Raw genomic sequence first — 11,882 nt, 5'->3', positions numbered from 1 at the left:
TCCGGGCAAGAGGCTCGGCTTCCACCCACTTTGTAAAATAGTCGATGGAGACGACCAGAAATTTTTTTTGCCCGGTAGCCAGAGGAAATGGCTCTAGAATGTCAATTCCCCACTGGGCAAAAGGCCAGGGGGAGCTGATAGAAGTTAAGGGAGCCGAAGGTCGGCGTTGGACATTGGCGTTTCTCTGGCATCGGTCGCATCTTCGGACGAAGTCCACAGCATCCTTCTGGAATGTCGGCCAATAGTATCCTTGGCGCAAAATTTTATGGGCCAATGTCCGTCCTCCCAGATGATTTCCACAAATCCCTTCGTGGACTTCGCGCATTGCATAATCAGTCTCTATTGGGCGGAGACATCTGAGGAGGGGAGAGGTGAAAGATCTCCGATAAAGCTTTTCCTCATGCAATATGTACCAGGTGGCGGAGCGCTTTATTCGGCGAGCCTCTCGTTCATCACTGGGGAGGATTTCGTCTTGCAGATAGCTAATGAGCTTGTCTATCCAGCTTGGCTCGGACTCAATGCAAAGGGACTGCTCGGGCTCCTCCGTACTGGGTTTTTGGAGATACTCGCTGCCGCTTTGGGGAGCTCGCTCATGCGAGAGGACGCCAGCTTTGACAGCTGGTCGGCCCTGAGATTCTCCGACCTGGCAACATGTTGGATGTGGAAAGAATCCAAGGTCGAGGCGAGATCCCGTACCTTCTGAAGATATTTCTGCATTGTGGAGTCTCTGGCTTCGAAGTCACCCATGATTTGGTTGACGACGAGCTAAGAATCGCTGAAGGCCTTCAGGTCCTTCACTCCTAGCTCTCTGGCTAGCTTGAGCCCGGCGACGAGTGCTTCGTACTCCGCCATGTTGTTGGAAGCAGGAAACTCGAGGCGTAGGGCTTGCTCAGTGACCACTCCCTCCGGGCTGGTGAGGATGAGACCTGCTCCGCTACCCCCCGAGTTTGAAGAGCCATCGACATGCAAAGTCCATGCCAAACTCGGGGTCTGCTCCGTTGGTGGCTCAGGTTCGGGCTCGACCTCGTCCGGTATGGTGCACTCGACTATGAAGTCGGCGAGTGCTTGCGCTTTGATCGCCGGCCTGGGTCGGTACTCGAGGTCAAATTTTCCGAGCTCGATGGCCCATTTAGTGATCCGGCCCGCGCGATCTGATCTTTGCAGGATCTGCTTTACTGGCTGGTCGGTCAGCACGGCCATCGTGTGGGCTTGGAAGTAAGGCCGGAGCCTCCGAGCTGAGACGACTAATGCATAAGCAGTCTTCTCCAACTTGGAGTATCGGGTTTCAGCATCCCTCAAAACCCGGCTGGTGTAATATACTGGTTTTTGGAGCTTGCCTTCCTCTCGGACCAGGACCGAGCTCACTGCTACAGGGGAGACAGCTAAATACAGGTAAAGGAGTTCACCCTGTTGAGCTTTGTGAGCAGGGGAGGGGAAGCCAGAAGGTGCTTGAGCTCTTCAAAAGACTGCTGGCACTCGTCTGACCATAGGAAGTTTTTCGGCTTCTTGAGAGCCGCAAAGAATGGAAGGCAGCGCTCGGCTGAGCGGGAGATGAATCTTCCGAGGGCTGCAACTCGGCCTGTAAGCCGTTGTACCTCTTTGACTGTCCTTGGAGGCGTCATTTTCTGGAGGGCTCGGATCTTTTCAGGATTGGCCTCGATTCCCCGCTGTGTAATGATGAAGCCGAGGAATTTGCCGGAAGTGACTCCGAATGCGCATTTGGCTGGGTTGAGCTTCATTTGGTATCTTCGGAGTGTGGAGAATGCTTCATCAAGGTCGGCCACATGGTCTTACGCCACCTTGCTTTTCACCAGCATATCATCAACATAGACCTCCATGTTTCGGCCTATTTGGTCTTTGAAGATCCGGCTGACCAGTCTTTGATAAGTTGCCCCGGCATTCTTTAAGCCGAATGGCATTACTTTGTAGCAGTAGGTACCCCCATCGGTGATGAAAGCCGTCTTTTCTTCATCCTCTGGCGCCATGCGGATCTGGTTGTATCCGAAAAAGGCGTCCATGAACGCCAACAGCTCGTGCCCCGAGGTGGAGTCCACGAGCTGGTCGATGCTGGGGAGTGGAAAGCTGTCCTTTGGGCAGGCTTTATTCAAGTCGGTGTAGTCCACGCACATGCGCCATTTTCCGCTGGCTTTTTTGACGAGGACCACGTTGGCGAGCCACTCCGGGTAGGATATCTCCCGGATGAAGCCAGCCTCAAGGAGTTTGTCGACCTCCTCGGCTGCTGCTCGCTGTCGTTCAGGGGCGGCGCCTCGCTTCTTTTGTCGCACGGGCTTGCAGGTTGGCTTTACTTGGAGCCGGTGGACCATGATCTCTGGATCTATCCTCGGCATACCCGCGGGCGACCACGCGAAAACGTCCATGTTGTCTCGCAAGAAGTTGACGAGGCGATCCCTTTCGCGCTCATTGAGGCCAGAGCTGACCTGCACGGTTAGCTCGGGAAAGTTTTCGCGCAAAGGAACTTTGATTAGTAACTCACCAGGCTCCACCCGCTTTTTCTGAGGGTTGACCCGTGCCTCCAGAGTTCTAGTTGAAGGCTGGTCGGTTGCCGGGACAGACGCCTCGGCTGGTCGCTTCGCCTCGTGGGTCGCCATGTAGCATTGCCTCGCTACCATTTGATCCCCATGAGCTTCGCCAACTCCTTGGCTGGTGGGGAATCGCATGAGCAGATGACGATTCGAGACTACCGCTCAGAGGGCGTTGAGACCTGGTCTTCCCAGAATGGCATTGTAGACCGAGGGCAGGCGTATCACGAGAAAGCTCATCCCCACGGTGCTTTCACGGGGGGCGAGCCCGACTGTGACCAGGAGGTCGACCTCGCCCTCTACTGGGATTGAATCCCCAGTAAATCCAACCAACGGAGCATTCATCCTCCGCAGTTGTTCTTTTGTCATCCCCATTTTATAGTAGGCATCAAAATACAAAACATTCGCCGAGCTTCCATTATCGATCAAGATACGTTTTACATCAAATTTATTTATAATCATGGAGATAACCACGGCATCATCGTGGGGAGTTTCGACTCCCACCAAATCATCGTCTGAGAAAGAGATGGCTTTCGAGGCGCGCAGGCGCTTCGAGGAGGTTCCTTCCCCTGACGCTTCTCCAACCGAGGCCCCGCCTCGAATGGTGTTGATGGTGCCGGCGATGGGCCTGTTGGCATTTGAACCTCCAGGCTGTGTGGCTCCTTCGGCTGGCTTCTTTTCTTCGCGCCGGCCTCGCACAAATCGATCGAGCACCCCTCGACGGATGAGCACTTCGATCTCGTTCCGGAGCTGATAGCAGTCCTCGGTATCATGGCCGTGATCCCGATGGAAACGACAATACTTTCGGAAATCACGCCGAGCTCCGGAGTCTCGTCTCGGAGGTGGGAACCGGATACAATCCTGCCCCTCAATCTCCATGAGGATTTCGGCCCGAGGAGCAGTGAGGGGAGTGTAGTTTTCATACCTCCCTTCAGGTGCACGGGCCCGTGATGGGAACCTCGGGCGGAGTGGTGACCTCTGCTGAGGCGGTCCCCGTAATCGGGGTGGACTCTTCAGGCGGGGCGGATTTTTAGCTCGGCGCGGGGACGGGCTTCTGGGCTGGCCACACTCCTCGCGGCGTCTCTTTTGTTTCTTGGGGTTCTGCTCGACCCCGCTCCGCCTAACAGCCACGGCTTCCTCAGCCTTGGCATACTTCCGCGCCCGAACAAGCATTTCGGTGAGGTCTGCAGGAAAGTTTTTCTCGATAGAGAAGAGGAATCTGTAAGACCGGGCTCCAGTCTTTAGTGCCGACATGGCGATTGACTGGTTGAGTTCCCGGACTTCCCATGTTGCGGCGGTAAATCGGTCCAAATACTCCCTGAGGGATTCTCCCTCCTTTTGTTTGATATCGAGGAGGGAGTCTGATGTCCGCCGCTGGGGCTGGCTAGCGGCAAAATTGCCGGCGAACTGCCTGCCGAGCTGCTCAAAAGAGGAGACAGTGCTCGGCTTCAGCCCGGTAAACCAAAGCCGGGCCGGTCCTCGGAGTGTCGCTGGAAAAGCTTTGCACATCATGGCCTCCGAGGCTCCTTGTAGGGCCATTAAGACCCGATAACTTTTCAGGTGGTCAAGGGGGTCGGCCCTGCCGTTGTAAGGCTCCACCTGGGGCATCTTGAACCGCGACGGGACCGGCTCGTCTTCAATCTCCGGGGAGAAGGGAGACTTCGTAGTGAACTCGAAGTCACCACTACGTCCCGATTTCCTTCCGTGGAGTGCCTGGATCTGGCGCTCCAGCTTCTCGACCTTCTTGTCGAGTTCATCATTTTGGAGGATCGCTGCAGCGGCTCGTTCGGGTGCAAATTGCCCTGGAACCGACTCAGCCTCCGAAGGTTGTGGCCAGCCACCAGGGGCTCTAACTGGGTGTTCTCTCCAAAGGGAGGCCTGGACTTGAGAGTCCTGACCTCAAAGGAGAAGCCCGCTTGTAGGGGGCTCCGGTTGAGCTGGAGCCGGAGGAAGCGGTGCTGTCGGGACGCCCCTGGGTTGCAGGCCTTGGACAGCGGTAGCCAAGGCTTGCACCTGTTGCACCAGGGCATCAAACTGCTCCGGCCGAACTTGAGGGGTTGACTCGGCCGGAGGCGGCGAGTTCTGGACAGAGTGTCCAGGACTAAGTGGAGGACGTCGAGAGGCATTGGAAGCCCCTTTACTTCTTAGTTTCATGGCAGCAACTCGGGCCCTTCCTCTAGCGCCAACTGTTGCTGGAAATTGGACCCGGGGGCTGCCGCGAACCGAGAGGGGAGGAGCTCCGCTGCCGGGTCGGTGGATGGCGGTACGTCGACTGGTGGCGTCCTCCTGGAGAGTCCTGTAAGAAAGCCGGTGGCCGGGCTTTCCGGCGCCGGCCCTCCGAAGCTTAAGTCAGAGGGGGCTAATATGTGGGGGGAGTAAAAGAGGAGAATGTTTGTTCTCCCTTTCTCCCTCTATTTTTCGTGTGTCTGTGTTTTTTTGTGTTGTCCCCCCCCCAGGTTTCTTTTTGTAGAAAGATATTATGTTACCTGGGAGGTGACAGGGGAATTTGTCCTCTTTTGTGATAATTGGGCACGATCTTGCTTATTAATGGCGTAGTGGAAAATAAGGTCGGATCAGGCCGGAGTCAGGGAGCTGTCACGGTTGATCGGACCCGTTGGGGTGGTTGAACCGCCGGCCGTGGTGGGCCTGGGGTTCGTAGACGGCAAGCGCATTAATTGCTGAGTGAACCGGTGGTCAGGGTGAGTCATACGCTTTGATGGTTCAGTGATCCGGAGATCATCTTGAGCCGTGTTTATTTAATGACTGAGTGCATCGGAGGCCTGAGAGGGTCTTATGCATTAATGATAGGTCGTGCCGAGTTCCTGCGGAGATCTCGTGCCTTGATGACTTAGGGATAGTGGCAGATTATAGTGGAGTCGTGTACTTGGTTGTCAGATCTTTTAGAGGGTTAGGCGGAGATTGGGTATTCGGCTAAGGCACGGGCCCGGCATAGGTGCCGAGCCGAGCTGGTCGCCTAGTGAAGTGTCTTGTGGCGGGGTTGCTTCTGGTCGGCGCTTTCTAGCCGAGCGCCTCTCTGGTCGGCGCTTTCTAGTCGAGCGCCTCTCTGGTCGGCGCTCTTTAGTCGAGCGCCTCCCTGGTCGGCGCTTTCTAGTCGAGCGCCTCTGAGGTGGCATGACTTGGGTATTCTCCCAACAACCTTAATTTAATAAGACAAAGGGAAAAATTATTCCTAACAACCTTGCTCTCTCATTGCCCATTTAAAGATGTTTTGTGTTTGGCGTCTCTAATCTTATAACCTCTCTTTCTAGATGACTATCTTGACCCCCAATTATCTCATAATACCTTGTGACCCTTATCTAAACCTCTAGATGTAGCACGGTCATGGACATGGTAAAGAGCATGATAAAAAATTCAAGTTTACCTTTATCATTATGGAGTGAAGCCTTAAAAAACAATTGAGTATATCTTAAATCGGGTTCTATCTAAGGCTGCTCCTAAAACACCTTTTAAAATATAGAATAGGTGGAAACCAAGTTTAAGATATTTGCACATATGCATTACCAATATTACTGTTGCATAAAAAAATATTTTCTTGTGATATTTTCTCACAGAACCCAGCCAATCATTGATGAAAGTATGCACATATGCTAGCTGTAAAGGGCCCTACCTGCCTCCCTGAATATGTTCTCTGGTGGAGATGTTTAGTGACACTCGAATATAAAAAGTTTCACCTTATTTGACTCATTAAACTATGCGTGCGTCATTTGATTTATTAAAAGTTCAATTATTAGTTCGAGGATAAGGTCTTCATTAAGGTAAGGCGCGTGTCTTGCGTGTCATTGAATCTTATCTTAAAAAATTGGTTTCATGGCTTAGCCGAGCGGAGCCAACTTCACCTTGATTCCTGAGATATCCACAACCATGTTTTCTACCATATTCTACTCTTCGGACTGATATCAGCAATAGCACTTGTAATCTTCCCATGGTGACATGTGGAAAAATCTTGCAGTCTTTTTGGAACCTTGGATTATTTTAAGGCAAAAGGATTAAAAATCTTTCAGTCCTTAATGTCGGATTTACCTGGCAACATAAATTGAATGGTATCTAGATTTCATTCATTTAATGAAATCCAGGTGGGTCAATGACCTTACTCTGAAAAATAATCTATTGATAAAAAAAATATAAAAATAATCTATCATGATCAAAAAGAGATCTCATTTTCATATGATTTTAACTTCCAAGCAGTTGATTAGAAGCAATGCCAACCCAATGCTGAAAGCAATCCCTCAGGACTTGGTATATCCGTATAAGGTTCAAAGATGCCAGGTTAAATTATTAGTCAATTCGATGGCCATCTCCCTCAAATTTGATCCGTGTTTATCTTTTCAAAACTGGTGGCGGAGCACAATTTCTCTCCTGCTACTCTTCCCTTGATTTACTTCAGATTTAGGCTGTATTGAAGTGTAACGGCTGCAAGAGTTTTCCATGAATTTTCTTTTGGGAGGGCCCATGGATTCCTGCACAGGTCACATATTTTGGTTGTTTGTGGGAATTTAATCCAGATTGGAGGTCCTTTCTGAATGGATTTGACTGATAAATACAAACGAAAAATGGAAAAAATAGCTGATTTTTGTTTAAGAAGATCAGCTTATGTGTCAAAGTTTTACATAAATGCCCTTCTAAAAATTAAAATTTACATAAATATCCTTTGACAATTTATATTTATTTCTGTACCCTCATAAAATACGGTTTTTGCATAAATGCCTCTAATATAACGGTTCTTTTAACACTATTAATAAAAATCATATTTATTTTAATTAAAAATAAAATAGAATTTTGAAATTATTTTTTTGTCCTCCATCACGATCATCTTATAAATGTTTCTTTTTGTACATCTATCCATTAAAAGTATTTTAGTCATTTTAGTTTGAAACCACTAATTTTTTAACTACACTAGATGACGTGGGTACATATGCAACAATAAGAACAAAAAAGGCAGAATAGTGAAATAAGTGTTTACGAGGATATACATGCAAATATCAATTGTAGAAGGGTAATCATGTAAAATTCGATATTTAGGAAGTATTTATGCAAAAAATCCTATTATTTTCTAATGTAATACGGCCAGCAGTATACTTGAAGAGTAATAAAAATACACACAGCACTACATGCACAAGTATGTGTAGATGCGGCAGCTTGAATTTAATCCTTAGTGATCTAAAACTTGTGGCTATATGCAAAACAATCACACACCACCCATAATTAGCAGAGGAGAACAAGAGAGATCAGAATGGCCATAGAGAATTTTAACTCAAAATCATTCCGGATAACTATAGATACAATGTATTCTCCAATAAGTCCTATGCATTGGTGACATGCATACGCTACCGAGCTCAGGTTGTGTCTATAGAATTTTATGTGCAAGAAGCCTGCATCTTCTCATAGATATTACGTGCAAACAATATGTATGCATGATATATGAAGACATGTACCAAGATTTAATTACTAATTTTTATACTATTAATGATAAAAAATAGAGCAATGGAACACATGTATGTATAATTACCCTCATTTGTAAACTCCATGTACATATAAAATTCATACACAAACGACAGTTCTTGAGTCTGGAATGTCTAATGATCAATAGCGTGATGTACGGCATGTACTCCTGGTTCCACTATGTACATCCATGTATTGCATGATGTACGGCAGCTGATCAATAGCGTCTGTATAATTTCTCTATGCGAGTTATGTATATGTTTGCCCATGCGGGTGCTATATCCGCCGTCCATGGTCCGCGATCTTATTCTGGAGCGCGAAACTTTTATCTTAGAAGTTAGAAGATCCTGATACTAGATCCCCTGCTAACCCAAACGAGAACACTTTTATATCTGGCCGTCCGTCACTCTATCAACGGTTATTTCTATCTTCCGTTCAGGTATGGCGGATGTGGGTCCTGGCGTCCTGCATACGCGGACTAGCTTCCTGCTTGCGAATTATAATCGTACGGATTTGGAAATCGTAGGCTTTAGGGCCCCACCGGTTTTTCACTTTACTCGGGCAAAATCCCAGTGGGGCCTAGACAGTTTTGAAAAAAGAGGGCCCACAGGGTACGAGGTAGTACACCAACACAGATTATGAATAAGTAAAGAGATAAAGAACAATCTCGACGAAGCCTGATAGTAAAGTAGAAGAAGGATGATGACGAGGAACACATTGTCCCCCAAAAATGAGGGTGAACCTTCATAAATCTACCATTTGCTTCAGTTAGAAATGAAGGTACGAGTAAAGCAGACTATCAGAAGGCTCTTTGATGAGGAAGCAGGAAGAGTCATGGAGTTATTTGGGCATCCCCATTATAGAGAGGAGACTACGGATGTTGGAGTGCCTCAGCATGGTGCAACACATCCAAGAGCGGCTAGAGAGCTAAAGAGCGGCTTTATTATTCAAGATGGGTAGGCTAACGCCGATGAGGTCGGTCCTGAACTCTATGACGGTGTATCTCATGTCCAACACAGTCATTTCGAAGACTGTGTTGATGAGGATTGAGTGGTTTCTCTGAAATTTCCTATAAGACTCTTATGGCGGTGGCCGCGGAGTGCATCTGTTGGCATGGGAGACGATCTACCAGGCAACTCGCGAGGGAGGGCTAGGTATCCAATCTCTTCTTATGAGGAAAGAGATGTTGATTGCTCGGTATGCATCATATTTGTACTTGAGCTGCAGTGCTTCTGAAGTCAGGTGATGACTGCCTGCTATGGACCAATAACTGCGGGTGGGGTAGCTTAGAATGGCCTGAGGTGTACCTTCCTCTGGCGGAAGATCTATAGGTATGTGCCCATGGCACTGATTAACACTACGTGGCTAACCAATAATGGGTGTAGTGTGGATGTGCTGGAGGACCCCCTGGGTGGATATTCTTTTGGTGAGGTTCTGGTAGACCATGGTCAACGTTGAGGCTATGGGCGAACTTCGGGTTTGCGATCTTCTCCGCTCGGATAGAGCAAGGTAGGATAACAACCGAATCGATTATTTATTTGGAAAGAACCTCATAGAGCCAACCCGGTCGTTGCCAGTTCTGAAGAGTTTTAGTCCAGATATGAGGGTTTGGTGTACGTCCTACAGCCCCAGAGTCAGAATGAGAGATTTATAGCCCCTTCAGAGTGAGCAGCATCCGAGGCAGGACTGTGCTTGGATCTGGAGGGTTGGTCTTCACTTGAGGTTTGCCCTGTTCCTACACAGCTTTTAAAAGTGTAGAAGTTTTCTGTACATATTTTAAAGATGCAGAAAATTTTGCAAAGAAATTAAATATAATAGAAAATAGATTGCACAGAATTTAAACTCGTAGAAAATTTGCACAGATTTTAAAGCTGCAGTAATTTTCTTCACAAATTTTAATATGCAGAAAATTTCTGCATAGTTTTTGAAGATGCAAAAAATTCTAAAGAGATTTTAAATATGTAGAAAATTTTATGTACAGTTTTTAAAGTTGTAGAAATTTGTTTGCACAATTTTTAGAATTATATGACTTTCTTAAAAGACTGTTTGGTGTAAAAAAAAAAACCCCTTATGAATGAAGTAAGGCTTTTAAGTTTCTATACAATTAAATTAAATCTAATTCTATGTTATCAAATTAAATTTTGATAAACAAATATATATAGCAATTTCTAGTACAATCAAATTCATGTTCTTAGACAGTTGGAAAAATTATTTTGTCTAAAAATTGCTATATTTTTATTTTATAGAAGTATTATAGGTAAATAACCTATTAGAATAAAACCAGAAGATTGAAAAGAGCTTGCCTGAATTGAGGCGTATGACATACATTGCCCTAAGAACGTGATTTGCCCCCTATATGCTGGTTTGCGGCGATCTCGTCTCCAAAGTATAATAACCCGACTCAGCCCGATCATCCTCTAATGAGCACTATCGTTGGACAACTTGACTCAACCAACTTCTTCAATTGCTCAAAAAAGAAGAAAAGATATAAAGCAAAAAGTTAAAGAGTGAAAGAACTCTCAGTCTATAGAATAAACTTTCGGAAGACAGAGTACGAGGGAGAGAGAGAGAGAGATTAGATTTGAATTAATCTCGGAGGAGTTTATTTATAGACTCTATCTAAAGACCGAATAGACACGAGGCTTCCAAAGATATGTAATATATTAGAAACACCGCATCTTTTCGGAAATCAAGGTCCTCTTTCAATAGAGTCATCTCTCAAAAGATTATTTAAAAGCATTTAAAACAACTAAAAGTTTAGAGATAAAAAAAATTAATTTTTTTAATAAAACTCCAACACAATACTAATGCCTTTTAGTATTCGCTCCATTTGCACCTTCTCGGCCTGAAGCCTCACTTATCTTTTCGTTCTGATTTCTCTGGCTGCAAGTTGCACCAACCATGCCGGAACCATGCGCATCTTTTTAATGCGATGGATGAAGAACATAACGAAAAAGGCATATAGCAGCTGATTTAAAATTGAATTTTCCAATGGTGTTAAAAACTTTGGCAATCAATATTGGACCATCTGGATACTGGTTAGGAGGGAAGGTGGACAAGTCCTTCTGTTTGCTCTCCATCTAGTTAGCAAATGCAGGGTGAAATTTTTTGAGCTCTCCGCTGCTTTTAGAGTTTTTTTTTTTTTTTTTTTTGAGTTCTCTGTTGCTTTTATAGATGTTTGAGTTCTTGATGTGATCATGATGATTGTATATGGAGTTTAGATTGCAACATTGATCTATCAAGCATCTTAAAGAGCACATGAGATACATATGCATGGGTAGAAATACAATCATATTCACAAGCGAACTGTAATTTTTCCTTGAATGCTTGACCTTTACTCTGGATACTGTAATAATGAATTTAATGATTATTACTACTTATCAAAGACTAAGCAACTTCACATGAACATGGGCAGTATGCAGGCCCTGCACCTCGACTGGGCAGTTATGAATTGAAAACACTAGCAGAAACAAGAAAATTCTAAAATTCAGTGGAAAATCAAAATGAGGAACCGACCGAATAGTAAAGAGTTAGAGTCACTGAGGAGAGCCCATGCTCCGTGACATATGTAGATTTTTAAGAAAGTGCAGCTTCCATCAGGCCACGCATGTATACAGGGAGGCGAACGGTGCTGCCAACTGGGTTGTCTTCTTTGTGGCTCACCATTCGGCAAGTTTTGTCTGAATAGACCATGCGTTGTTGCTAGAGACTCTATGCAGTTTTTTATTTTCTGATTTTGTTGGCCGCATTTACACTCTTCAGATGTGAGTCGCCATTGTACCAAAAAAAAAAAAAAAACGTTAGAGTCACCAAGACCCTCAAGCACTCTCGGCCGGATCTTGAGTATCGAGATGGGCGGCTGGCCTGCACGCCTGGCCTAAA

The sequence above is a fragment of the Phoenix dactylifera genome, chromosome 9 (assembly GCF_051530095.1).
Source record: "Phoenix dactylifera cultivar Ajwa chromosome 9, Ajwa_hap1_PhDact_Kaust_v1.1, whole genome shotgun sequence".
NCBI lineage: Eukaryota > Viridiplantae > Streptophyta > Magnoliopsida > Arecales > Arecaceae > Phoenix > Phoenix dactylifera.
The sequence above is the reverse complement of the archived record's forward strand: the minus strand, read 5'-3'. Positions refer to the sequence as shown.